General features: G+C 45.0%; 1 pseudogene; it reads left to right on the top strand.

The window, feature by feature from the left end:
* Positions 1 to 26,662, top strand: part of LOC142586247 (uncharacterized) — a 33,503-nt pseudogene that overhangs the window by 1,967 nt on the left and 4,874 nt on the right.

Genomic DNA, 26,662 nt, shown 5'->3' with positions numbered 1-26,662 from the left:
TGACGGCGGACTATCAGAGGGCGGAATGCTTCAACCAGTACTTCCAATCTGTGTTTTCGCTATTACCTGCTGGGGAGACTTCGCTTTTGAACAACGCCAATCAAGGAGATATCATGCCAGACATTGAATTTGATGTTAGTGGCTTCGACTCTTTATTATGGCATTTAGATGATACAAAAGCAATTGGACCTGATGGAATATCCCCAGTGGTCTTTAAAGAGTGTCATAGCATCATTTCTCATTTCCGTATTTAACGATCATTTATAAGCTTTCCCTTGAAACAGGCCTCATTCCCCAAGATTGGAAAACGGCAAGCGTGACACCCGTTTTTAAATCGGGCGATAGAAAACTCAGAGAAAACTATAGGCCGATTTCACTAACGTCAATATGTTGCAAAATATCCGAACACATTTTATATAGTAACTTATCCGCATTCCTTGACTCAAATGCTTTCTTTACACCTTCCCAGCACGGATTCCGAAAAGGTTATTCCTGCAACACACAACTAATAGAATTCCAGCACTTCTTATCTAAAACCATTGATAACAATAGTCTGGTAGACGATGGTTTTTATTGATTTTCAAAAAGCTTCCGATATTGTGTCCCATAAGTTCCTAGATGTAAAGCTTGCTGCATTAAATATAAACGAAAACGTTCAAAATTGGATACGAAACTACCTAAACGGAAGAACCCAGTCTGTCGTCCTAAACAACGCTACAACTTCACCAATAATTGTTTCTTCGGGCATTCCTCAGGGAAGCGTACTGGGCTCCTTGTTATTTTTAATCTACATAAATGACATTGTCGAACTAATTACATCACCCATAAAACTATTTGCTGATGACTGTGTTATTCACAGAGAAATTACCACTGAAGATGACATAGATACATTGCAAACAGATTTATATAAGGTAGCGATCTGGTGTAAAAATGCAACATGAATTTAAATATAAAAAAGTGCAGTAGCGTAAGTTCTTACAGAAAATTATCCAAATTTCAGCACCGATATAACATCAATGGCACACTTATCGACATACAGTCGGAATATAAGTATCTAGGAGTCTATTTTACCGAATCAAACACTTGGCATAAACAGATTGACACTGTCATAGCAAAAGCTAGTAGGATGTTACATTTTATTCGCAGGAATTTTAAACAGGCAACACGAGAAGTTAAAGAAACTTTATACTTCTTACATGTTAGAAGAATACTTGATTATGCTTGTGTAATATGGGATCCCTATCAAGATTACCTCGTTAATAGACTGCAAAAACTACAGAACCAAGCAGTAAGGTTTGTTTGCAATAATTACAGCCCGTACTCTAGCGTTTCCGAAATGAGGGCCACCTTAAGATGGGATCTACTACATATGCGCAGGAAGAAGTTAAGACTTAAAGTATTGCACCGAATATATAATAATGAGACAGGTATTAATCGCTATAACTATCTTCTCGAACCAGATTATATATCGACTCGCTGTGATAACAACAAAAAGATCTCACCCTATACCTGCAGAACAAACACTTTTACTACTCTTTTTTCCCCAAATCAATTAGACAATGGAACAGATTATCAAATGATATAGTAAATGTGTCAAATAACGAACTATTCTATTTAATGCTGTGACGGCGCTCTTGTAAAACAAATGTATGTGTTATATGTCTTGGAACCTGTTTGTTTAACATTACTTGTATGCCTTTCTCTAACAGCTATTGTAGTGCTTCTGTTCGTGAGTATATCTGTCCAAAAGCTTTTCTGTATTACTGGTTATATTTTGTCCCCCCCCCCCCCTACGTTAAGCATTTATGACGATGTAGGTACTCTGTAAATGAATAAAGAAATAATTGTTTTATCGTCTTTCATAGACTAAAGAAAAAATGCTGAATTGTCAAGTACCGCAAACCACCGTCACCTCTCCTCTTCGCCCTCCCCAGAAAAACAGAACCTATTGTGACGTGCAATCTACAGCGTCCGTAAAGTGCACCATACTAACCGATATTGAGTCTACGTATGCGCTTGCAGGTATGCGAGTACTTCCCCAAAAAGTTGTGTGAGACGCCTTTCTTTACCATTCTTGCTAATTAACTGTGACAGTGCGGGAAGTTTGGATAATGGAAAGCCCGCCCTCCCAGAATCCTAGATCGATATCTATAGAACTATAGAAAAATCAGTCAAAATAGAAGAAGCGATATCAATAGAAGAAATTTGAAATAATCAAAACCTTTCACAACCTCTTAGAGTGAAAGAAACACGCTACATACTAAGAACATGCCATGAAGACGCAAATGTGCACCAGAAAACACGTCGACAAACCCCACGCCCTGTGGGAATCGATGTCATGCGAAGCAGTGTGCGGGGAGTCCACCAAGTCAACAAAACGACCACGAGAGCACCAAGACCTTGCCGGCTGCTTCATGACCTACACGATCATGACATTCATGTAATAACTTATCATTTATCTTCATCTGATAACCTTGTCACAGTATGCGAATTTCGGTACATACTAAGTTAACGAAACGACCATAACAGCACCAAGACGTAGGCGGCTGTTTCATGACCTACATTACACGTATGTCATGACGTTCATGTGACGACCTATAATTGATGTTTGTCATACATTTTAGAGCGCAGCTCTTTGGCGTCCGTTCCTGGGTTTCGCGTCGTCGTCGGCCTCGTAACCAGCTCCGCCCCCCTTTCATCCCCCCAGCGCTAGCAGCGACCGGCTGATACCGCTGGATGCCGCTGACGCCGCTAGAGAGTCAAGATAACGTGACTGCATAGAACACCGCCGCCGCCATGCAGAAAGAGGAGGAAAGGGTCCCCCCCCCTGTATCGGCGTCAGCGGCATCAGTCAGTCGCTGCTATCTCTTCCCTCCTCCCTTTATCGTGTTGTCCGCTTGCTGCGCGCGCTTCTGCCCCCATCGTTTGCCGCTGGGTGTACACGCCGCCCCCCCCCCTCTTCCTGCGAGTCTCCGGTTGTCAAAGCGCCGGCTCGAACTTAATTCCTTTCTTCGCTCCTCCTCCAATGCAACCCCTGTGCGGTGGCAATCAGAGAGCCAGATCGGTGGCGGCGGATCTGTATATGTGCACCGCCCGAGCCGAAATTGCCCCTGCCGTTCGCCCTGTGCGGTGGCAATCAGAGAGCCAGATCGGTGGCGGCGGATCTGTATATGTGCACCGCCCGAGCCGAAATTGCCGCTGCCGTTCGCCACTGCGAAATTATCTGCCAGTTCTTTCTGAGCCATGAGCGAGACGACCGATGGAAGTCCTCCGTCTGCTGCTGCTGCTGCTGCTGCTAAACGAGCTGCCAGAGCAGAGGCCCAGCGCCGTCGCCGTCAGAATCCAGAGGTGCGTGCCGCCGAAGCAGAAGCTTACCGTCGCCGCCGTCGAGATGATCCAGGAGTACGGGAAATATAAAAAAAAAATTCTGTGATAGCGCATACATGTGTTGCTCAATTTCTTTGCCTCAATCTATCGAAAAGGTGAAACAGCTTATTTGCTGCGCTCAAATTTCGCATTAGGAAGTAACGTAATCGTCGGTAATTTTTTTGTCATACAATGGCTGTTTTTGGTACATACCAAGTTAACGAAACGACCATGAGAGAACCAAGACGTAGGCAGCTGTTTCATGACCTACATGACACACATGTCTTTATAGTCATATCTTGGCCCATCATTTATGTTCGTCATACCCTCTTGTCATACTATGCCAAGTTTGGTACATACCAAGACGTAGGCGGCTGTTACATGACCTACTTGACACGCATATCATGACATTCATGTCACGACCTATCATTTATGTTCTTGATCCATTCTTGTCATGCTGTGCCAATTGTGGTAGATACCAAGTTAAAGAAACGGCCATTAGAGCACCAAAACATAAGCGGCTATTTCATGGCGTCCATAACACACACGTCACAATGTTCATGTCATGATGGATCATTTCTGTTCGTCATACCCTCTTGTCATACTATGTCAATGTTATACCAAGACATCGGCGGCTGTTTCATAACCTACATGATACACATGCCATGATATTCATGTCATGACCGATCATTTAAGTTCGTCATACACTGTTGTCATACTATGCCGATTTATACATACCAAGTTTACGAAACGACCATGAGAGGACCAAGACGTAGCCGGCTAGATAGGTAGATAGATACTGTCAAAGTGGGAAATGTTTGCAAAAAATGCTTCGCATTTAGAACTTCGGCAGAATCCATCTCACGACGAATGTCAACATTATTGCGATTATGATTGAAGCAATGTAGTAACATCGTATCGTAAAATATTACAATGATGTGTACCCCATTTCTTTCATTACTGACATAACCTTCATTTTTCTGTACCTCAAACCTCGTCGCTGATGCAAGCCCTGGTCTAATTCTGTTCATTTAATATTTTTGCTCACAATAGGCTGATTTGGTGCCAGCTTTTAATACGGTCAGCCTTGTTATGGTTCTTCACACGATTTCAGGAGGCTGCCTGTGTGATGATGTCTCTGACTATTTTCCAGCTAACTTCGGTTCCTGTGCAGTCGATGGTCTAGTGGTTAGAACATCGTGCTGCTATGAAGAGGCAACCGAGTTAAAAACCAATCACAGGCACAACTGTGGCGACGAGTATGTGACACTGCATATGTGCTGATTACCACTTAAGCCGTCTTACGCCAACGTGTCCCTGGGTGTGGATAACCCATGGTCTAATGGGTAGCACATTGACAGCCGTGGTTAACAAACAGGGTTCTAAACCGACTGACGGAACAAATTCGTTAACAAGGTACGAGGCAGTGGGTACGTTGGGCCACGTCATACCCAGTGACCCACATTTGCGTGAAAGGGGTTAGATACGGGTGGACATATCGAAAAGCGCGTGAAGCTTCCCAAGAATGCTGATCGCAGTTTTGTGTTATGCAAATTCAACGCAGCACATTTGACAAGCGTAAATACCCTCTAATCATGCTGGAACAGTTGAGTTCACTGCAAAGCATGTAAAAAGTCATAAACAGAGAAAAGCCACCATAAGAGCAAATGTATATAAAAAAGAACTTAAGGTGCACAAAAAGGCAGTGACATAAGACATAGGACTTGAGTATGTGTTAAAATCACGTCAAACAGCTTCATGCACAAGGAGCTAATATTTCACTGCGTGCGCGGAAATTGCACAAGGCTATTACAACTACTCTTGATTTTTAGCAGTAGGGCCACGGTCCTAGCAAAATCCCTGCAATCAGGTACGCCAGCCTAAGACATCAAGACAATCGCCATCTGTTTCCCAATGTTGGGCAAATTGTGGGAATGTTCTACTAAAACACACAGGCTGCCACAATGCATTGTTCGGATTTACCGTTTACCCCGCGGCAATCGCCGGTCACAGATAACGCTATAATGGGGAACCGGCTGACGGCCTCATTTAAGCTTCGTCCTACTACGATGATTAATGGCCTATAGTTTGGGCAAATAGCGAGGCGACAGTCCTTCACCTGTCCTCTACTCAAACTGACATGTCCATGCCGTAGACGGAGTCAGTGTGCTATCCCCCCTCCCTTGTTTCTTGCAGAGTGATCTGCGTGTGTTTTGGACAAACCTGCCTTCAGAGAGAAAGGGCAGCATACCACCGGATTGGTGGAACCTGATGTCATCTGTCCCCTGACGCCAGATTGGGAGAAGGTGACTGCACAACCAGAACGAAGGCGCTAAAACTATGCAGATACCACGCACTGTGGGAATTGATGTAAGCGAAGCTTTCCGTGCTGGATGTTTTGATTGACGATATTTAGCGGTGATGTTGATGGCTGAAGCTTAAATTCTTCAATGTTTAGGCTAACACGAGAGTTCCGAGCCGATGTTAAACGTTTCTTTGAGTGCACGACTGCTGTGTGTCTGCTTAGTACACAGAACACACAGGGAGAGGTGTTTGCTTGAGTTGTTATCACGCGCCATATTTTACAACCTATGAGACGGCTGACCATTGTCATTTCCTCACAAGGCACACCGCATTGCGGCAGAAGTATTAAACGTGAATTGGATGAAGGGGCTGTATGTTCCAAAACCACACTTGTTTAAGAGGCAAGCTGTAGTGGCGGACTCAGGATTCATTTTGATACCGTGATGTTCTTTAACGTGTCCGAAAATCTAAGTGCACGTGCGTTTTCTCTTTCACCCCCGTCGAAATGCGGCTGCCGCGATTGGAATCAAATCCGCGACCTCTAGCAATGCTATAGCCACAAAGCTAACGCGGCAGGCATAGAAGTGTTGATTTGACGGTCGACCGCTTCCGTAGCACCTCCCGGAGCCTGCAGTGCGTTTTAATTAATGCAGCTCTGCTTCTGCACGCCCTGCGTAAGTTGCCCGCTTGGCATATTTGCATGGCGCCTATTTTTCTGAAGCAACGTACGGTACCGTACCTTGAACTTAAGGTTATCCTGTTTCCCCGCAGTCTCTGTCTTTTAGTAGTGGGGTTTCCTTGCCTTGTCATGTCACCTCCCCCCCCTCTATTGTATGGGAACTGCCTCTTCTCCACCCTCTCCTTTTCCTCTCTACAGTTCTATCTGCGTCCACTCTGGCTTCGCGCGTTAGTAAAGAGGGCAGCGCTGCAGTTTCTGCAATGCTTCTGAGGGGAGTCACGGAGAATTACAGCTGTCAAGCGGCTAATGTGACGACGGCCATGGAGCTCCAGGGGGCATTGTGCACATTCCACGCAGTGGGGTGAAAATGAGTTTCTCCCGTCGCCTTTCCTCATTTACTCGCGCCTCTCATCTATATACACGCTCTGAACCACCGCCCGACATGGTGTGCGCGACCGCAGCAGCCACAGCAGCCCACAGCAGCAGCAGTGGGAAAGTCGAAGGAAGAGGCAAATAAAGCGACGAACGCCTGGAACCATCGGCTACTACAGCCTCTTCAAGAACTTACTTTGTTCTACTTCTTTGAAAGTTTTTTTTAAATATGTAATATAAGCTTGTGTGTAAAACGTCTTGGATATGGGGCCCAGCCCCACTTTTTCTTACTCCTCCACTATGAAAGGATATACCCCATTTTCCAAACTCGAGTCACAACAGTATGCAGTATGCCCAGGGTATTTTGCACGTCCGATATAGAAAGCAGTCTATGTTCGCCTCTTCAAGACCTAGGCGATGTAAGTCTGTATAAAGACCGTTATATATTGAAATTTGGTGAGAAGCGCAGCAAAGGGACTAATTCCTTAACAAAAACATTTTTGACCGTTCATCAAACCACATTGTCAATGATAATTGGCGCCTCGCTTCCTGAACTGCCGCAGCAATTCTGTCCGTTATTTTGTTACCCGTTATTACAGTCTAGCTTCGAATTGACTGCGGATGGATCTGATAACAGGAGAGATCGGCGAGGGTACATATTTCTTTGGCGCTCAGTTTATCTATATGCATGCAATTTGCCAGTGACCGTAAATGCATACTTCCAAGTGTCATGCGTCAGGTGAATCTGATCATTTGCGATGCCGTAGACATCCATGTCGTTCTTGTTACGAGCCTGTCATGAAAAGCCGACAGACACCAAGGAAAACATAGGGTCTTTGTTGGCTTATCAAGACATGATTAATAAAAATCGGGCCCCTCAGTTAATGCCATTCCTTCTCGTTGTTACAAGCTTGTGCTCCAAGTGATTTGCTCTCTCTGTACACTGTCTCATTGGTGTTTCTACAACTGTAAAGGGCGTTAAAGCGTCTACAGCATTTTCCGAGGATTTTGGCTGATATTCAAATTCGTAGCGCTTCGAAATGTTTTTCTAAAGCGTTAGCAATCTTGGGGTATATCTTGAGCTTTACGGAGCCTATATGTATGTATGTATGTATGTATGTATGTATGTATGTATGTATGTATGTATGTATGTATGTATGTATGTATGTATGTATGTATGTATGTATGTATGTATGTATGTATGTATGTATGTATGTATGTATGTATGTATGTATGTATGTATGTATGTATGTATGTATGTATGTATGTATGTATGTATGTGTTAGAGTTATTCACTCACGCCAGTTTCAAAACTCCGTTGTGAAACCAGGGCATGTTGATAGGAAACTCGGCGTCACCTATGAGCAGCAATACGAAGCCGCATCGTTGCAGCCTCCTCTGTCATTGGACCATCGCGCGTTCGCAGCTCCCTAGGTGACGGCTGAACCGCTGTCGTATGCCAGCCACGCGTGTACCACGCTGACACTGCCTCCGTGGCGCAAACGACGCCACTGTTACGTTCCATAACATGGCAGACAGAACATGTGAAACATGACTGCGTCAGGCAGTGTTGTCTTAAAGCGAAGTTTTTAACTACAAATCCCGTGGTTTCGACTGGGTTGGATAATTAGTCTGGCTTTCGCCAAGTAGATTCCGTATCACTTAAAATCAAAAGAAATAAAGCGCCCCCATCGACGGCGTTCAAACCTCGTCGCCCCAAGGGCCGCAGCCCGATCTTGTGGCCATTGGACCACAACGTATTTTACAAAGTATTTATTCCGCCATGTATTATAATAAATGCAAGAGCCGCATATGTCACACCTACATTGCTGTCGTGCCAACATCAGCTAGCTCTTTCACATGGTTGCCGCGTATTCATTGTGATGATGATCTGTGTACCATGGCACATATCCACAGCTGAGGATTGGTCAAGAAGTGGTGGTTAGGTATCGTGTTAATGCCAACAAGTCCTTTGAAATGATCGCCGCATAATGATGATTATAATTTTCATAGAACCCAACATACCCTCAACGGGACATCGCCAAGGAAGCGCGTCCTCGTGTTGATTATGGTGATGACTGATTTCCACGCAGCCACATCATGGGGTCGGCCAAGAAGCCGATGGCACAATGGCCCGAGCCCGTTACGCAGCATTCGCGAAAAGCGGGTGGTACATACATCGTGCCAACGTCAACTAGCTTATTTAGATTTTCGCCAGTGCTGGTGATGAGTATGAATTCCATGCTATGACAAAAAGCCACATTGGGGGATCAGCGAAGAAGATGCCGGTACATTTAACACATGTAAAAAGAAAGGAATAAAGGCAAGCCGTTATAATAGTTGCAAGCTCTGTAGCATGGGCGCGCGAGAGCACAAGCACACCCCAGTTTTCATAACACCAAGAACTTGGGAGTGTAGTGCGCTAATTTATTGCATTTTCTTAGTTTCTTCACGAACGCTTCGTTTCACATAGATTCCGAGCTGTGCATTTGATCTGCATGATGTTTTATATACTTGTATCTAGGTGCGTATGTGGTAGAGTGCAAAACGAAGCACATCGCGACATGCAACAACGACATGCAACAACGCGTCTGTTGGTCCCTAGCAGTACCGTGAAGCACAGACCGTAGACACAGCTTCTACAGCAGGGATCAGGACTGTGTTAATATCCTCAATACAAGGCTCCAACTGTTCGAACAAGCGTTGTACATTGCAGTCATCCAGCAGGTAATGTCCAACTGATTTCGCAAGCACTGTTGTCTTCTTTTGTCCTACTATGTCGTAGAATTTCCCTGCAGACACTAGCGCATTTCACTTGCCGACGTTAGAGCCTGACGCTCTGCGCTGAAAACGTTCTGCTGCGTTGGCAGACTGAGATGCATACGTCATATTCATTCTGCAAAAAAATTTTAAACTTTCAGTGCACACATCCTAGTGCTGAAGTTAAACATTTACAACCAAATAAAGTGAAGTTCAAGTGTAGTAGAGAACGGGAAGGATGCCAACATTATACTAGTCCACAAGGATGGAGACTGTAAAAAATTAAAAAATTATAGGCCCATTGGCAAGCTTTCATTATCGTATAAAATATACACCAAGGTAACTTACAATAAGATTAGGGCAAAGCTTGACTTGAATCGAACCAGCGGCGGTCTTCAGCAATGAATATTCCACTATGGGTCACATAAATGTCATCACTGAGGCAGTCGAGAAATTTGCGGAGTGCAATGAACCTCTCTACATGGCTTTTATAGATTATAAGAAGGCATTTGATTCAGTAGAAATAACTGCACTGATAGAGACGTTACGCAATCAATGAGTGCAGGAGGAATACGTGAATATCTTGAGAAATATCTACAAAGATTGGACAGCTACCTTGGTTCTCCACAAGAAAAGTAGAACGTTACCTACCAAGAAAGTGGTCATGAAAGGAGACACAATCTCTCCACTGCTATTCACTGCTTGCTTGGACGAAGTATTCAAGCTAATAAACTGGGAAAGCTTAGGAGTAAGCATCAACGGGGAATATCTGTGCAACCTTCGGCTTGCAGGTGACATGGTCCTATTCAGCAACACTGAGGACGAATTACAACAAATGATTGAGGACCTTAACAAACGAAATGTAGGAGGGAGGTCGAAGATTGTTATGCAGAAGACAGTGTCCAATAGCCTTGCCTGGGAACAAGAGTTCAGGATCACCAGCCAGCTTCTAGAGTCTGTAAATGAGTACGTCTATCTAGGTCAGTTACTCACAGGGGACGCTTATCATGAGAAGGAAATTAACAGAACAATAAGCATGGGTTGGAGTGCATACGGCAGGCATTCTCAGATCTTGACAAGGAGCTTACCACTATCATTGAAAAAAAAGGTGTACAATCACTGCATTCTACCGGTGCTAACATATGGGGCAGAAACTTGGAGCTTGACAAAGAAGCATGAGAACAAGTTGAGGACCCCGCAAAGTGCGATGGAACAAAACATGTAAGGCGTAATCTTAAGAGACAAGAAGAGATCGGTGTGGATCAGAAAGGAAACGGGTATAGCCGATATTCTGATTGGCATTAAGAGGAAAAAATATGGAGCTTGGCAGGCCACGTAATGTGTGGGATGGATAACCGGCGGACCATTAAAGTTACAGAATGGGCACCAAGAGAAGGAAAGTGCGGTCGAGGACGGTCGTAAACTAGGTGGGGTGATGAAATTAGGAAATTTGCAGGCGGAAGTAGTAACCAGGGGCACTATAACGTAAATCTATTCCAATATGTTTTTATACCAATCTCCTGACGTCAAATTTGCGTAACCGCCGACGGAAGCACCGGGCGGTCACCCGCAGGGCTGTCTGAGCAGACCAATCAAACGCTCTCCTCGTTCATAGGAGGTCACTTTCGTTTGCTTAAAAAACGAATAACATTGCCTACACTGAGTGGCTTGTCTTATCTAATTGGCTGACAAGAAGTGATGAGCACGCTCAAGTGGACAGGGATTCGATGGGGCCGAGCCACTGCACTTAAAATCGATAACCGTATGGAGACGGGAGTGCCGCCGTCTGTGATTGGTCCGCTCTTCCTTACTAGCTTGCGGTGGCTGGTCAAAAATTGCGGCGGCATGGAACGGAAGTTTAAGAATGACGCCAAAACGGATCATCAGCAAAGAAGAGTAGGCGGAATGAGGTCGTAAACCTGCCGAAAGTGCTCGAAAACGTTACACGGCCTCAGAAAAAGTTTCATAATAGGCAAATAAATCCTTGGCTCTCCGGCAGGTGCGAGTAACCAGCGCCTGAGCGATCGGCGACAGCCTTCTTTTATTCCTTTCGGAACGGGGCAGCCTGCGGCTATTCAGAAGAAAATTCAGTTTTGTTCGGCATATTAATGCATCTTTAATGTGTACACGTCACTTTGACGCGGTGAGCTTTTGCGGTTTTGTGACGTCGCGTGACAGGCAGCTGAAGTTGCTGCAGCCCGAAAACTTTTGAAAAATGGGCGGGGACTAATGGTGAAAAGGCGTCAATCAAAAATGAGTATTTTTCTTTTGTTCGGTCAAATCATGCATAATCAGTGTGTACACGTCATATGAGATGGGTAACTATCGCGGTTTTCGTGACGTCGCGTGACAGACAGGTGAAGTGGGGGTGGTCCAAAAAAATTTTTGGCCAATCGCGGAGGGCTGATTACGGAAATGGAATAGAAAAGTTTGGAATAGCTTTACGTTATCGCGCCCCAGTTGGGGCTGGACAGGGATAAGTTGCCTTCGTCCTGCAGCGGACATAAAAATAGGCTGGTGATGATGAAAGTGAAATTCTTATTAGTCAGTGTACATCGTCTGCATTTCGAGTGTTTTTTTTTTCACTGGTAACCTCTACATTTGAGCAAACTCCCTGCCATTTCTTCACATTTCACACGCATCAACCATGAGTAAGTATGGCCGGAAAGTGTAGTTTGGTTGTATGTCCCGCAGCGAAAAACGCAACGACGAGACAAGATGAGCGCATTTCATTTAATTGTCAAAGACGCCAGAACTGCAGCGAGAAGAGGAACCACTCATTTTGAGAACATAATCAGTGTTGCATGGCCACAACATGCTCTATGAAATGTAAACGCGATACTTCTTCCTCAGTTCCGCAACTACAGGGCTACATTGCGACAAGCATTACACTATGCACTCGACAACTTTCAGCAGAGATTTAGAGCCGGGACGGCTGCTACACCACGAAAAACCTTTAGCCCACCGACATCTTTGGTGGGAAAACTGCGGTGGTGCTTACGGCCCTGCGCAATAGAAAACAAAGACAAAAGGCCGATAAGTAGTTTATTTTTTCGCCAGCAGGTAATGCTACAAAGAACAGACCTTAACAATATTGGCCCACGAGGACGTGGCCTTCGGAAACATGCGGCCTATGGGAAGTTTCGCAACTGAAATGATTGAAGAAATATATGTATGTATGTATGTATGTACGTACGTACGTACGTACGTACGTATGTATGTATGTATGTATGTATGTATGTATGTATGTATGTATGTATGTATGTATGTATGTATGTATGTATGTATGTATGTATGTATGTATGTGTGCATGTATGTATGTATGTATGTATGTATGTATGTATGTATGTATGAAGCGAAAAATACATTCTGGGGTATTGCTTGTTCGAACCACAATTGCTTATGAGGCACGCCGTATGGCGATCTATGGATTAATTTCGACCACTTGGGGTTGTCACTGGCGGAAATCCTGCAGTAAATAGAAACTATGCACGTTCGCAGAGTCACTGCCTTCTGCATTTAGAAAAGCACAAATTGCATTGAAAGTTAGGCCAATAAATGCAGATGAAGAGTTAAGTCTACAATAAAGTCTGAAGCTGCAAGCATGAAGATCAGACAAATTTATGTACTAACCATCATTCTCACGGTGGCCGAACGATCGCAAGCGTCAACGTTCCCTCCAAGTGGCCTTGAAAAAAAAAGTTCAGTTGTCAAAACGTTGACTCCTGCTTTCATGTTCTAGTTTAACCCCTCAACGTTCCCTCTAGTAATTTCTCTAGGAAACTCCATGGCTGAAACAATCAAAGACTCGTTCGCACAACAAAAAGACTCGTTTCGTTTCACGTTGCACAATAGCAGCTCGCCGCCGAAACTTGAGTACAAAAAGTGTCACATGCTTTAGCGCATAATGTTCATTCTTTTCCAAAGAGAAAAAGAAAACAGAACTCAGAATAGAGCTCTCACCTGCCCTTCTCGCACCTGCAAAGTTCATACTTCAATTCACGATCGCTGTGATCTCTGAAGTTTAAGGAACGATACAGCGGTGATGGATCACATATGTAACCAAGGTAAGCTACCGTAGCGTGCGAGACTTGCATACTTCTGGCTAGTAGTGATAGATGGTACTTATACACTTTTAATCAGCTGGGCGTCGATAACGTCCTTCTATCTTCGAGCCACCAAGATAAACGCTTACTTCCAAGCTTTTCCATGAGCTTAGCCACACCCGACGTCAGTGATAGAGGACGATACGAGGCTAAGTCTGTCACTTCTTTACCGGGCTTTCGCACGGTCAGAGCACGGGTTTCCCACTGATTCCTTATGTCTTAGCTCCCCACGCTCGGTGCACAATCTCCATATCAAAGGCTTGTCCATACGTTTCGAGTGCCCTCGCACATAGGTATCATAGGCAACGACATGGCAGAAAGCCTCGCCCATAGAGCGCTGTCAGGGAAACCATGGAGAAAAGTGCCTCAAGAGGACAAGAGACTCTTCAGAGAAGGGGTGTTGTGACCCTTTAGTTCTTTGTGGAGCTCACCTCACAAGCCACGTGTGACCAAGGGTCTCAAAAAAACCAAGCCACTTTAATGCTCCGCATTCGCACGGTCTCTGCTCGTACCCCGGCGTGGATGTATAAGACTGGCCTGCCGTTGTCTCCATTATGTTCAACGTGTGGTGTGTGCGCTGATATAGAACATTACCTTATGTGCTGTACTCTGTATAACGCGGAAAGGAGTGTGTTATTCAGGTCATGGTTTTCCCGCGCGGGAACCAGTTGTGTAGGAAGGAGGTTTCTCGCCTTCTTTTAAATTACATGCAGGACACGGATTTGGACTGTACATGGTGACCTTAGGAGTGACTATGTGTAGTTGTGAGGTCTGTGTCTGATTTATGTTATTTATATATCTTAAGTGTCGCTACGGTGGAGCAATTGCCGGCAGCAACTGCAGAGCTAATCCCACCAGCAGCCTACAACCACTCAACAACTGAACTCGATAACGTCCGAAAGACGGAGTTTGGCTTGGAAGGAGACTGTAAAGAAGGGATTATCCTTTTAACGCGGCACTTTAAGGTCCATTGCTGGTCGGCCCATGTGGTTTAACGACGTAAAGCAAACCTGTGGCAATGAGACACTACGTAGTGGAGGGCTCCGAGTTATTTTGGACTACCAGGGGTTCTTTAACGCGCCCCTAAATTTAAATGCACATGTGTTTCTGCCTTTTATGCTCATACGAATACATTCGCCATGGCCGCGTAGCGAACCTGGGTTCCCGTGCTTAGTCCCAGAATGTCCCATTACTGCAGTGAAATTTTACTACGACGGCTGTTTTCCATTCACCCTCCACCCCAATGAGAACAACCCAACGACATATAAAACCACTGGCTTAATTCTGGCTCGTATTCAAGTATTTTGGACTTTGACTTTTCGGTCAACCACTGCCGCACATCCGCCCTTTCGCTTTGCTAGGGAACATGGTTCACCTCCACAATTAACATGCCCACAGCAAATTGTGGTAGTGAGAGCTGCCGAAACAATACAGCCTGCCGTGATGACGGTGCCCTTTAACCGGGCTACTCGGTTAAGCTCAATTTCAATTGTTTCGCTCAAGTGATATTGCTCACAGGTAATTATTAGGTTCGCGGCTTTAGGATCAGCTGCGCCGTTGCACACTAATTTCTTTCGAAGAAGGCTGCAAAAATAAATGACAGCTTAATTTTTGTTCACGGTTTTTTTTTCTCTATGATGCCTAGGACGAAAACTTCGAGTCACTCCAAAGTGTGCCTTCCTCCTGGAAAGCACTTAAATTAGTCCTGGTGGTATTCGCCAACACTTGCATGCTAGCGTGAGAATCAGTTACGATCCTTCTGGCATAGTGCGCGGTGTTCAACGCCTTGATGACGCTCCACCCGGAACTGGGCCTATACTTTTCTCCGCCATGAAAGTAAGCAAGCAGTGCGAACAACCAGGCCGGGGTTTTTCTGCAGAGTCGAAACCTTCGCGTCCTCCCTCTGGCAGCGCCCGTGGCGTCCATCCTCGTCTCTTCCACGAGCACGGTGGACCTGAGAGAGCACATTTATGGTTACGGTTCTCGCTTGATGCGGACCTCGCTCACCACTATGTCAGTCGCGCCAGCGGCTGGCGCGCTCTTCTTGCGTGTCCTTCATGAACTGCGTGTCACGTCCACCGTCATAGTGAGACAGACAGGTTCTGTTTGTTTTTATTGCAACCACTGCCTCTCCATGAATCATCCACCAAAAGAGTGGTGATACCAGAACTAAAGAGACGGAGATGGTAAACGCCACGCGAACGCAGAATCATGTCGCGACGGCTCCCTGAGGCCGGCTCCAACATTCCTGCAGGACGTCATTTAATACCAAGACATTAAAAAAACAGGGTTCTGCTGTACTTTGCCGTGGCCCTCAACAACGCTCATTTATTCTCTTTTTATTATCCTTTGTTTGCTCTACAGGAACACCATTCACATATCTGAAGCAGTGTAACTAAATCGCAAAGTTTCCACATGTGAATTGAATTTGTGGTGTCTTCAGCTCACACAGAAAATCGTGATTTCCCGGGCATTTCTTTGTGGCTACGGGAAGCAAAATTGCTGGGATATGACGGATTCTTATTCGCTTACTCGCACTGGAAAGCTAGCATGAATATGTCAACCGATGAACCGGGCTCGTTCCCCACAAGTTGTCCCGATAAACCGTGCCACACGCTTTGTGAGCTGCGAAACGGAGGCAATATATCGCAATGCGCTATTCTGTAAGAAACGCTACATTGGCAAAATGGGAAAGATAGCTACGACCGCTTCAGCGTGCTTCGTACAATAGTACAGACGCAGGTAGAAGGCGGACCTTTCGCTAATCACTCCAAGAGGTGTGTACGTTCTTCGGCTTTTGCTGACGCACGCATACTTCATACCTTTAAGAGGAAGTAGCTGTGCAAATTCTGCGAGGCCAATTCAATGGAAAAAGAAGGTTTATCCTTTTCAGCTATTAGTTGTGAGCAGGGGTGTAGCCAGAGGGGGGGGGGGCTTATGGAGCTTTAGCTCCCCCCCCCCCGAACTTTTTTCATGCTGTCCATGTACCGCTGACCAAAGCAACCCGCGGCGCTGGCAATCATTCTGGATTTTGTCTAAAATGTCTTTTTTCACGCTCGAAAAAACCTTTGACCGCGAACATTGCGAACTCGGGCTGGATTTCACGGCAACGCCCATGCACCGGGAGTCACATAACGCAAGCAGCCCCATCCGAGCACAATGTTTCAAGGGCGTTTTCATGGCTAACTGGGTCGCCGCGGCATCTCGCGGAGTCCGCGGAACTACGGAGCGCATGGATGTCAATTCTGAAACTTTATGGTTATAAAGTTCTGATAAATTTTTGATGTGAAAGGTGCATTGGCATTTCCAAAGTTGTGCTTTAGATTTTTAATTCCGGAACTTTGGGGGTTTATTGTTGTTATAAACATTTTACGCCAAAGGTGATTGACTTTTCTAATGTCGTACATGGGAACATATGAGGCAAGCCAAGTCAACACACTATCAGACAAGTTGCCAAAGCACGGAGCGAGGTCACTTTATTCTATGGCGAGGTCCGATGAGACGAAGCGTTACGGTGGTTCATTTGCGCCGTGATGTCACACAAAAAATTATCAACATTTTTTTTTACCTACGCCAGAGCATCCATGTAAATACAATAAAGCCAGCATGGGTAATTATGCTCTTGTTTATTTTTTCTACGTTCACTTTTAATCGCAAGGACACATTGAGCCTCTTCATTTTTTGTCTTTTTTCTACTTTTTTTTTGTTCTCGCTACCCTACCCACGGGCTGCCAGAGCCAACCAGAGTACATGCGTTTTTCTCGTGTTGCGCCGACCACCGCACGGCGTACTTTGGTGAGCGTTCGGTTTTCTCTGGCAGAGTGGATTTTCGCCTGGCAGAGTTTCGGATGCTTTCTGACTAGCAGACGAGAAAAAGAAACAATGGTCGCTCACCGCCATCACTGTCGGGACTCGAGGGATTGCACCGTGTTCGCTGGAGCGCAACCTCTCCGGAAAGTCTTGTCTTGCCGGTGCAGGATACTGAGCAGTATGCGTAAGGTTTTCGGTGTACCAAGCGCCTCACGTTTTCTTCGATATACCCATGGAATTATCATGCACCGGATACACCCCACTAAATTATAATACCCATGCCGATATTGTGATGTACCAGACCCCCTCCAACACATGGTGTTCGTGTGCCCACACCGTGAGAAAAAATGTCAACATGATGCCTCATAACCACTACAAGCGATCGAAGAAACGTGGGAGGCAATGTTAAAGGCACAGAGCCTGGAAAATCAGCGAAGTCTGGTGGTACGGGCCCGGGCAGCGGCATTAGCCAACGGGTTTCTCGACTAAGAGAGCCGCTCCCCTAGAGGGCGAAGAAAGTACACTTTCTCTCTGTTTCTCACAATAAACGTTCATTCCTCCTCATTCCTCCTTCCGTAGCCACATTAGGTGCGCAAAGTTGGCAATCGATTGTGGCCAAGATACTTCCCTTTGCGTTTTTTTTTTTATTTCTGTGCCCCCGCTCCACAAAAGTAAATAAAAAGCATGTTGCGGCGCAGCGAATTGTCGCATGGTGAAAGTTCGATTTTGTTACTCCTTTTGCGGAAAGTAGTAGGCCACGGGACACTTCAGTTGCCGGATACTCTTATTATATTATTGCCATAGCAACTATAAGGACACTCCAGGCGCACTCCTGTCGTCGCGCTCATGTTCTGTATAAAGTCCGAGGGCGATAACGTCGTGACCGCGCGCTGAATGCTGTATGTGCGGCTGTCGACAATGGTGGCTCAGTCTTGTTTGCGCAAAGGAGAGAAGCGGGAAGAAAATGCGCCGCCTTCCGTCGCACGCGATAGATCGGGGGGAGTCGATGGAATGGGGGCTAGATTCTGTGAATTTGGGATAGAGCACCATGCTTATTTACCTTGTTTGGCGCATCATATACAGTGACTTTTTCTTAGATACGTAGATTTATTGGCTACTTATACGTATATTTAAATATCTTCTTGCGAGGTTTTGTGTATACGTGCAGTGAACTTTGTTTCCAGTGACAATGTTTTGCCCTTTATCAAGCTGTATCTTCGCAATTGTATATTTCATTGTATCTTCGCATTTATAATGTACGAGGACGAGTCAAATGAAAGTTAGCCTACGCACCCCGCGCAATAATGGTTCGGTTCATTATATGCGAGACATGCGCGTAGCACACAGGCATCTTTCATTTAAAAAGTGACGCGAAGGTGTGAGGATAAATGTTCTTTAATGCTCTCATACACTGGGTTTAGCATTATTGCGTCATGTAATGCACGACCCAAAAGTTGAGCAGCGTGATGCGGTGAAGTTTTTGACAGCTGAAGGTGTTTTCTAAAAAGAAATTACTCGCCGTATGGCTGCCACGTACGTTGAACATTGCATTTCATTGGCCACTGTGAAGCGTTGTAGCAAACGATTCGAAGAAGGACGTGAAAGTTGCAAAGGCGGTGTCTAAGACCGGGCCAAAGCCGCCGGCCAATCACACTCAACAAAATTGCAAATGTTGATGAGCTGATGAGATGAGACAAGAACGGAGGATAAGAATTGATGAACTGGCAGAGCGTGTGAACATCAGTCACGGTTCGATTCACCCCATAATTTACGAACATCTTGGTTATCGACTCTCACGTGCGCAATGGATTCCCAAGATTTTGAACCACTGCCAGAAGAATGAGAAGTTCGCCGCTGCCTTGACTCATCCGATCCAATTTGAGAATGAGGGCGACGATTTGTTGTCCCCAATTGTGGTCGGAGACGAACCATGGTGCCACTTTTACGAGCCTGAAACACGACGGCAAAGCTTACAGTGGAAACATTCGAATTCACCACCCCCAAGAAAGCAAAGGCCGTCATTGCCGCAGGAAAGGTGTTGTTGGCTTTTTTTTCGATCGTCAGGGGCCATTACTGATAGAATTTGTTAAATCTTGAGAGACTATCAATTGTTTCCGATATTGTGAAACGCCGGATCGGCTGCGTGTCGCAATCAAGAACAAAAGCCGTGGAAAATTTACGAAGAGTGTCACCTTGCTCCACTACAATGCTCGTCCCCGTATCGCTGATGTGGGTAATACAAAACTGGCAAAGTTTAAGTGGGAAACGCTGAAACATCCGCCTTACACCTCAGACCTGTCTCCTTGCGGCTTCCACATTTTGGGGCACCTGAAGAAACAGCTCAAGGGATCCAGATTCGCGCCACACGATGGCGTGAAAGAGTCAGTGGGAGACTTTTTAAAGCAGCAACCCAAGCAGTTTTGTGAGATTGGAATCACGGGACTCGTTACTCAGTGGGACAAATGTTCAAATGCTCATGAAGACTACTTTTAAATAAAATACCCCGTTCGTATTATCTCCGCATTGGCTCACTTTCATTTGACTCTCCCTCCTATATAATGCAGAACTCATGCTTTTTATATGTGCTCTCTGTTTCTACTATAATTTCGGTTAAACGGAACCTCGCGATACTCACGATACGCGACTGGTGACAGCTGCTCCTGCGTAATACATTGCAACAAATGACAGCGTCATTGAGATTTTTCACTGGCCGTTGCATGTGTACAGAAATGTAAACAACGTTCTTCAATGACAGTTTCATTAACATATTTGTCCTCAACTGGGCTTTACATTTTTCGTATCAGCGGCATGCACTGCTTAGCTGGTTTCAAACTGATATAGTTCTAAAGTTCGTGTGATATTTTCTTTAGATATTAAATAGAGAAAACCATCGAAACATTGATATCAGTTATTTTGGACACAATTATCGGCACATGCGGGTATATTCTTATATGAAAAAAATGCATATCTTACTTGCTTTGACAGTGCCTAGCGTTCAACAATTCGGTTGCAGCATCTTTGGCAATGGCAATGCAGTTATTATTCATGTATTTGGTCCCTCGACGAATTGCTTATGAGGAAGCTTTAGCTCGGGCCCAACTCCGACGCGGCCTATTCAAGTACATGTAAAACGCAGAAACGCTGTTCTGAGATAACCTCTAGATCACTTTTAATAAAATTTGTTGCATTTGAGAGAGAAACTTGAATTATAGTGTCTGTTGAAAGCGTAATTTTTATTAAGGGCCTGAATTTTGAATATTTTGAAAAATTCGAAAGTTCAGAAAATATGGAACCACGGCATTTACAAACTAAAAGCTCTGCACCAAGAACACATATCGTGCTTCTGTAAACGCCATCTACTATAACAGTCAAAGCGCACAAATTTAGGGTGTCAATTTGCGTCTTACGGGAATTGGTTACGTTGTGAGCAAGGGTTCTGCAAACGCCGTATTTCCATTATACTAATTCTTTTTAGATTCAGGTGTAACATATCATTTTTTTTCCGCTTGAGATGTACTATTACATACAGTTCGCAGAATTGTGATATCGTCTTTCCTTGCTGAGCTACGATGTTTCAAACTTGATAGTATCGTTTGCTGAAAATTGGTGATTTTTGACATATTTTAATAAATAATTGACAACCTAAATAAAATATTCCAAGCAAATAGCCCCTAGAATTTAAGTTTTTTTTTTAAATGCAACGAACTTTGTCAAATTTCGTGCAGTGGTTGCCAACAAAAACGAATTCTCCTTCTACATGTATTTAGATAGGAGCACCCGAGCTAAAGTTTCCCCTTTAGGAGGAGGCCGAGCTGCAACATCAGCCCCCCCCCCCACCCCCCGAACGAAGTTTCTGGCTACGCCACTGGTTGTGAGGGACTAATGGCTGTGTCCAGATTACACGCTATTATTCCGAGGCTCTGTAGACTCCCTTCAAAAGGTCTTCATGAATTAGTGTGAAGCTTTGTTCATTTTCTAATGAGTCCTTGTTATTACACGAACAAGTATATCTGCTACGCTGAATAAATAAGAATACAGGGCTATCTTAAGGTCAGACAGGTTCCGTCTACCTTTATTATAAGTAATTTGAATAAACAAATAAACACAGATGCATATGTAATCATTGGCTGCAAGCTATACCAAGAAGGAAAAACAATTTTTTTCATCATTAACGAACGCAAGCCGCCCTAGACCATACCGTCAGACACAGTAACGCCTTCCGAAAAGTGGCCGAATCTAGCATTACTAGTTACATTGAATACGAATTACATAGGTCGTATTTTTCTTCAACTGCGAGGCTTCTCTTTTTAGGAAGCAGCATGGGTTTCCTTTGTAGCAATTGCTAGGATTGGGTGGATGTCCTATTGTCCCTTAATTAATATTCCTCCGGCAGACCTCTGTGCCTTTTTCTCAATAAAATTTTCTGCACCGCTTACAGTAGAGGGTTTGTCAAATCACCCTGTCTATAGCGTTGACATAAATCGAAGAGATCTACTTAAAGCAATCGGCGCCTCGTTTACATGAGCATAAGCTTTAGTCATGTTTGACGATGGCTCAACTCAGATGTGTAGGTTTTTTGTGCTCTCCACACGGTGACTGTGTTTATGTATGCTATTAGCAAAATTTAAAATGAGATCTCGAGTTTTGTGTACCAAAGCTGCTGTCCGATTATGATGCACATGGTAGGAGGTCATATACATCATCATCATCATCAGCCTGGTTGCGGCCCACTGCGGGGTAATGGCCTCTCCCATACTTCTCCAACTACCCGGTGTCGTAGTAATTGTGGCCATGTTGTCCCTGCGAACTTCTTAATTTCATCCGCCCACCTAAGGTTAGGCCACCTCCTGCTACGCTTCCCTTCCCTACATCCCTTCCCTTCCCTACGCTGCCCTACACCAAGCGCAATGTGCGCTTGGTGCGTCGTCTTCTCTCACGTCCGTATAGTTTTCTTGTCCCGCAATATCATTTCAGTAATGGATTACCAACTTGCCCGGAATGCTGCTCTCCTTAATGACCATCGGTTATCTTCCCTCCTCATTAAATGTCCTGCCCATGCCCAATTCTTTCTATTGATTTCAACTAAGATGTCATTAACTCGCGTTTGTTCCCTCACTCAATGGGCTCTTTTCTTATCCCTTAACGTTACACCCATCATTCTTCTTTCCATAGCTCGTTGCGTCGTCCTCAATTTAAGCAGAACCTTTTTCGTAAGCCTCCAGGTTTCTGCCCCATACGTGAGTACTGGTAAGACACAGCTGTTATACACTTTTCTCTTGAGGGATAGTGGCAACCTGCTGTTCATGATTTGAGAATGCCTGCCAAACGCACCCCAGCCCATTCTTATTCTTCTGATTATTTCCGTCTTACGATCCGGATCCGCCGTCACTACCTGCCCTAAGTAGATGTATTCCCTTGCCACTTCCAGTGCCTTGGTACCTATTGTAAATTGCTGTTCTCTTCCGAGATTGTTAAACATTGCTTTAGTTTTCTGCAGATTAACTTTTAGACCCAGCCTTCTGCTTTGCCTCTCTAGGTCAGTGAGCATGCATTGCAGTTGGCCTCCTGAGTTAGTAGGCAAGGCAATATCATCAGCGAATCGCAAGATACTAAGGTATTCTCCATTAACTCTTATCCCCAATTCTTCCCACTCCAGGGCTCTGAATACTCCCTGTAAACACGCTGTGAATAGCGTTGGAGAGTTTGTATCTCCCTGTCTGACGCCTTTCTTTATTGGGATTTTGTTGCTTTCTTTATGGAGGAATGCGGTGGCTGTTGAGCCGCTATAGATATATTTCAGTATTTTTACATATGGCTCATCTACACCCTGATTCCGTAATGTCTCCATGACTGCTGAGGTTTCGACTGAGTGAAACGCTTTCTCGTAGTCACTGAAAGCTATATATAAGGGTTGGTTATATTCTGCACATTTCTCTATCACTTGATTGATAGTGTGAATATGGTCTATTGTTGAGTAGCCTTTACGGAATCCTGCCTGGTCCTTTGGTTGACAGAAGTCTAAGGTGTTCCTGATTCTATTTGCGATTACCTTAGTAAATACTTTGTAGGCAACGGACAGTAAGCTGATCGGTCTATAATTTTTCAAGTCTTTGGCGTCCCCTTTCTTATGGATTAGGATTATGTTAGCGTTCTTCCAAGATTCCGGTACGCTCGAGGTTATGAGGCATTGCGTATACAGGGTGGCCAGTTTCTCTAGAACAATCTGACCACCATCCTTCAACAAATCTGCTGTTACCTGATCCTCCCCAGCTGCCTTCCCCCTTTGCATAGCTCCTAAGGCTTTCTTTACTTCTTCTGGCGTTACCTGTGGGATTTCGAATTCGTCTAGGCTATTCTCTCTTCTACTATTGTCGTGGGTGCCACTGGTACTGTATAAATCTCTATAGAACTCCTCAGCCACTTGAACTATCTCATCCATATTAGTAACGATATTGCCGGCTTTGTCTCTTAACGCACACATCTGATTCTTGCCTATTCCTAGTTTCTTCTTCACTGTTTTTAGGCTTCCTCCGTTCCTGAGAGCCTGTTCAATTCTATCCATATTATAGTTCCTGATGTCCGCTGTCTTACGCTTGTTGATTACCTTAGAAAGTTCTGCCAGTTCTATTCTAGCTGTAGAGTTACAGGCCTCCATAGATTGGCGTTTCTTGATCAGATCTTTCGTCTCCTGTGGTAGCTTACTGGTTTCCTGTCTAACGGCGTTACCACCGATTTCTATTGCGCACTCCTTAATGATGCCCATGAGATTGTCGTTCATTGCTTCAACACTAACGTCCTCTTCCTGAGTTAAAGCCGAATACCTGTTCTGTAGCTTGATCCGGAATTCCTCCAGTTTCCCTCTTACCGCTAACTCATTGATTGGCTTCTTGTGTACCAGTTTCTTCCGTTCCCTCCTCAAGTGTAGCCTAATTCGAGTTCTTACCATCCTATGGTCACTGCAGCGTACCTTGCCGAGCACGTCTACATCTTGTATGATGCCAGGGTTCGCGCAGAGTATGAAGTCGATTTCATTTCTAGTCTCACCATTCGGACTCATCCACGTCCACTTTCGACTAACCCGCTTGCAGAAAAAGGTATTCATTATCCGCATATTATTCTGTTCTGCAAACTCTACTAATAACTCTCCTCTGCTATTCCTAGAGCCTATGCCATATTCCCCTACGGACTTGTCTCCAGCCTACTTCTTGCCTACCCTGGCATTGAAGTCACCCACCAGTATAGGTTATTTTGTTTTGACTTTACCCATCGCCGATTCCACGTCTTCATAAAAGCTTTCGACTTCCTGGTCATCATGACTGCATGTAGGGGCATAGACTTGTACCACCTTCAATTTGTACCCATTATTAAGTTTCACAACAAGACCTGCCACACTGTCGTTAATGCTATGGAATTCCTGTATGTTACCAGCTATTTCCTTATTAATCAGGAATCCGACTCCTAATTCTCGTCTCTCTGCAAGCCCCGGTAGCACAGTATGTGCCCTATTTTAGCCCTGTATATGCTTTTTTTGTCCTCCTAACCTCACTGAGCCGTATTATATCCCATTTACTACCCTCTAATTCCTCCAATAACACTGCTAGACTCGCCTCACTAGATAACGTTCTAACGTTAAACGTTGCCAGGTTCAGATTCCAATGGCGGCCTGCCCTCTCGTTAATGCTATAGAATTTCTGTATGTTACCAGCTATATCCTTGTTAATCAGGAATCCGACTCCTAGTTTTCGTCTCTCCGCTAAGCCCTGGTAGCACAGCAAGTGCCCGCTTTTTAGCACTGTATATGCTTCTGTTGTCCTCCTAACCTCACTGAGCCGTATTATATCCCATTTACTACCCTCTAGTTCCTCCAATAGCACTGCTAGACTCGCCACACTAGATATCGTTCTAGCGTTAAACGTTGCCAGGCTCAGATTACAATGGTGGCCTGTTCGACGCAGGTATTCTTAGCACACTCTGCTCCGTCACAGGTCTGACCGCCGCCGTGGTCAGTTGCTTCGCAGCTGCTGAGGGCTGAGGGCCGGGGTCTGCACCAGGGTGGCCAATCCTGCTCTGGGGAGGGTGTGCGTTACCGGTTCTTGTCACCCTGATCATAGTGCACTCCAGGCCTGTTTATGCAATTTTATGGACACGAGGATTTTTTTTCTTTTTGGTGCAGTGGTGGCGGTGGCGGTGGTGGCCTAGCATGGTGGTGCAGCGGTGGCGCAGAGTTAGAGTATCCGCCTCGCGTGCAAGGGGACCGTGGTTCGAATCCCAGTGTCACGCAATTTTCCACCGGTAGGAGGTACTTGGTCATAACTTTGATCCCCTAGGATCGAAACACGTGCACCCACTGCGGTACACAAATGTTTTCTGTTCTTCTCCCTCTGAAATGCAGTCGCAATGGCCAGGATCGCACACGTAACACGCTAAGAAGCGCAGGCCGCTCATCTACGGCGTGGCTAACGCTATAAGCAAAGTTTTAAATTCTAACCGGAACTCAACCACAATTTTCCCCGGACCGGGTCGAAACCCAAGCCAAAATGTGTGCGCCGTTTAAGAGCTGAACCTGAACAAAACTGCGGAAGCATTCCCAAACGAATTGACCCGGTGCTCATAACAGTTCGGCATGAAATGCTTAAGCTGTTCCGAAGTATTATGTTAAACAGCTCGGAACGGTTCCAGACAAAACGAAGCAGCCATACCAAAGCTGCTTAACTGCCTCTAGCTGCACTATCTTCTAACTTATGTAAATGTAATATTGAATTAGAGGTTACATCCAAAATACTTTTACTAAACAGCCTCATCAATACAAAGTGAAAACAGGAATAGCCTTTGAGCAAATGCGCATTGCCGACCTAGCACGCCTGTTAAAGAAAAGCTTGAAAGTAATCTTCATTTATGCTTGAGGTCTATAGGTTTAGTTAAGTAAGCTCTGACGCATATTTCAAAATAACGCTATAATATAACTCTATTTAAAGCTCGTTTGCTTAGCCTCTCGCCTTTGCACTATTTCCCATGTCCATGAAGAAGAAGTACAAGAAGCCCCGACATACTTATGCGATAATTAACAGGATCTGGAGAGCACGATTGCCTGCGGTGCAGTCGTACCTATGTACAGGCACTGCATTGTGACACAGTTGCGCTTCAGTGTACTTGCGACCTATGGTGTTGGCCTGCTAAGCACGAAGTCGCCTGATCGAATCCCGGCAAGGCGGTCGCATTTCGATGGGTCAAAGTGCTAAAACCACCGTGTACTTAGATTTAGGTG

This window comes from Dermacentor variabilis, chromosome 6 (genome assembly GCF_050947875.1).
Source record: "Dermacentor variabilis isolate Ectoservices chromosome 6, ASM5094787v1, whole genome shotgun sequence".
Taxonomy (NCBI): domain Eukaryota; kingdom Metazoa; phylum Arthropoda; class Arachnida; order Ixodida; family Ixodidae; genus Dermacentor; species Dermacentor variabilis.
Note: the sequence above shows the minus strand (reverse complement) of the source record. Positions and strands in the feature narration are given on the sequence as shown.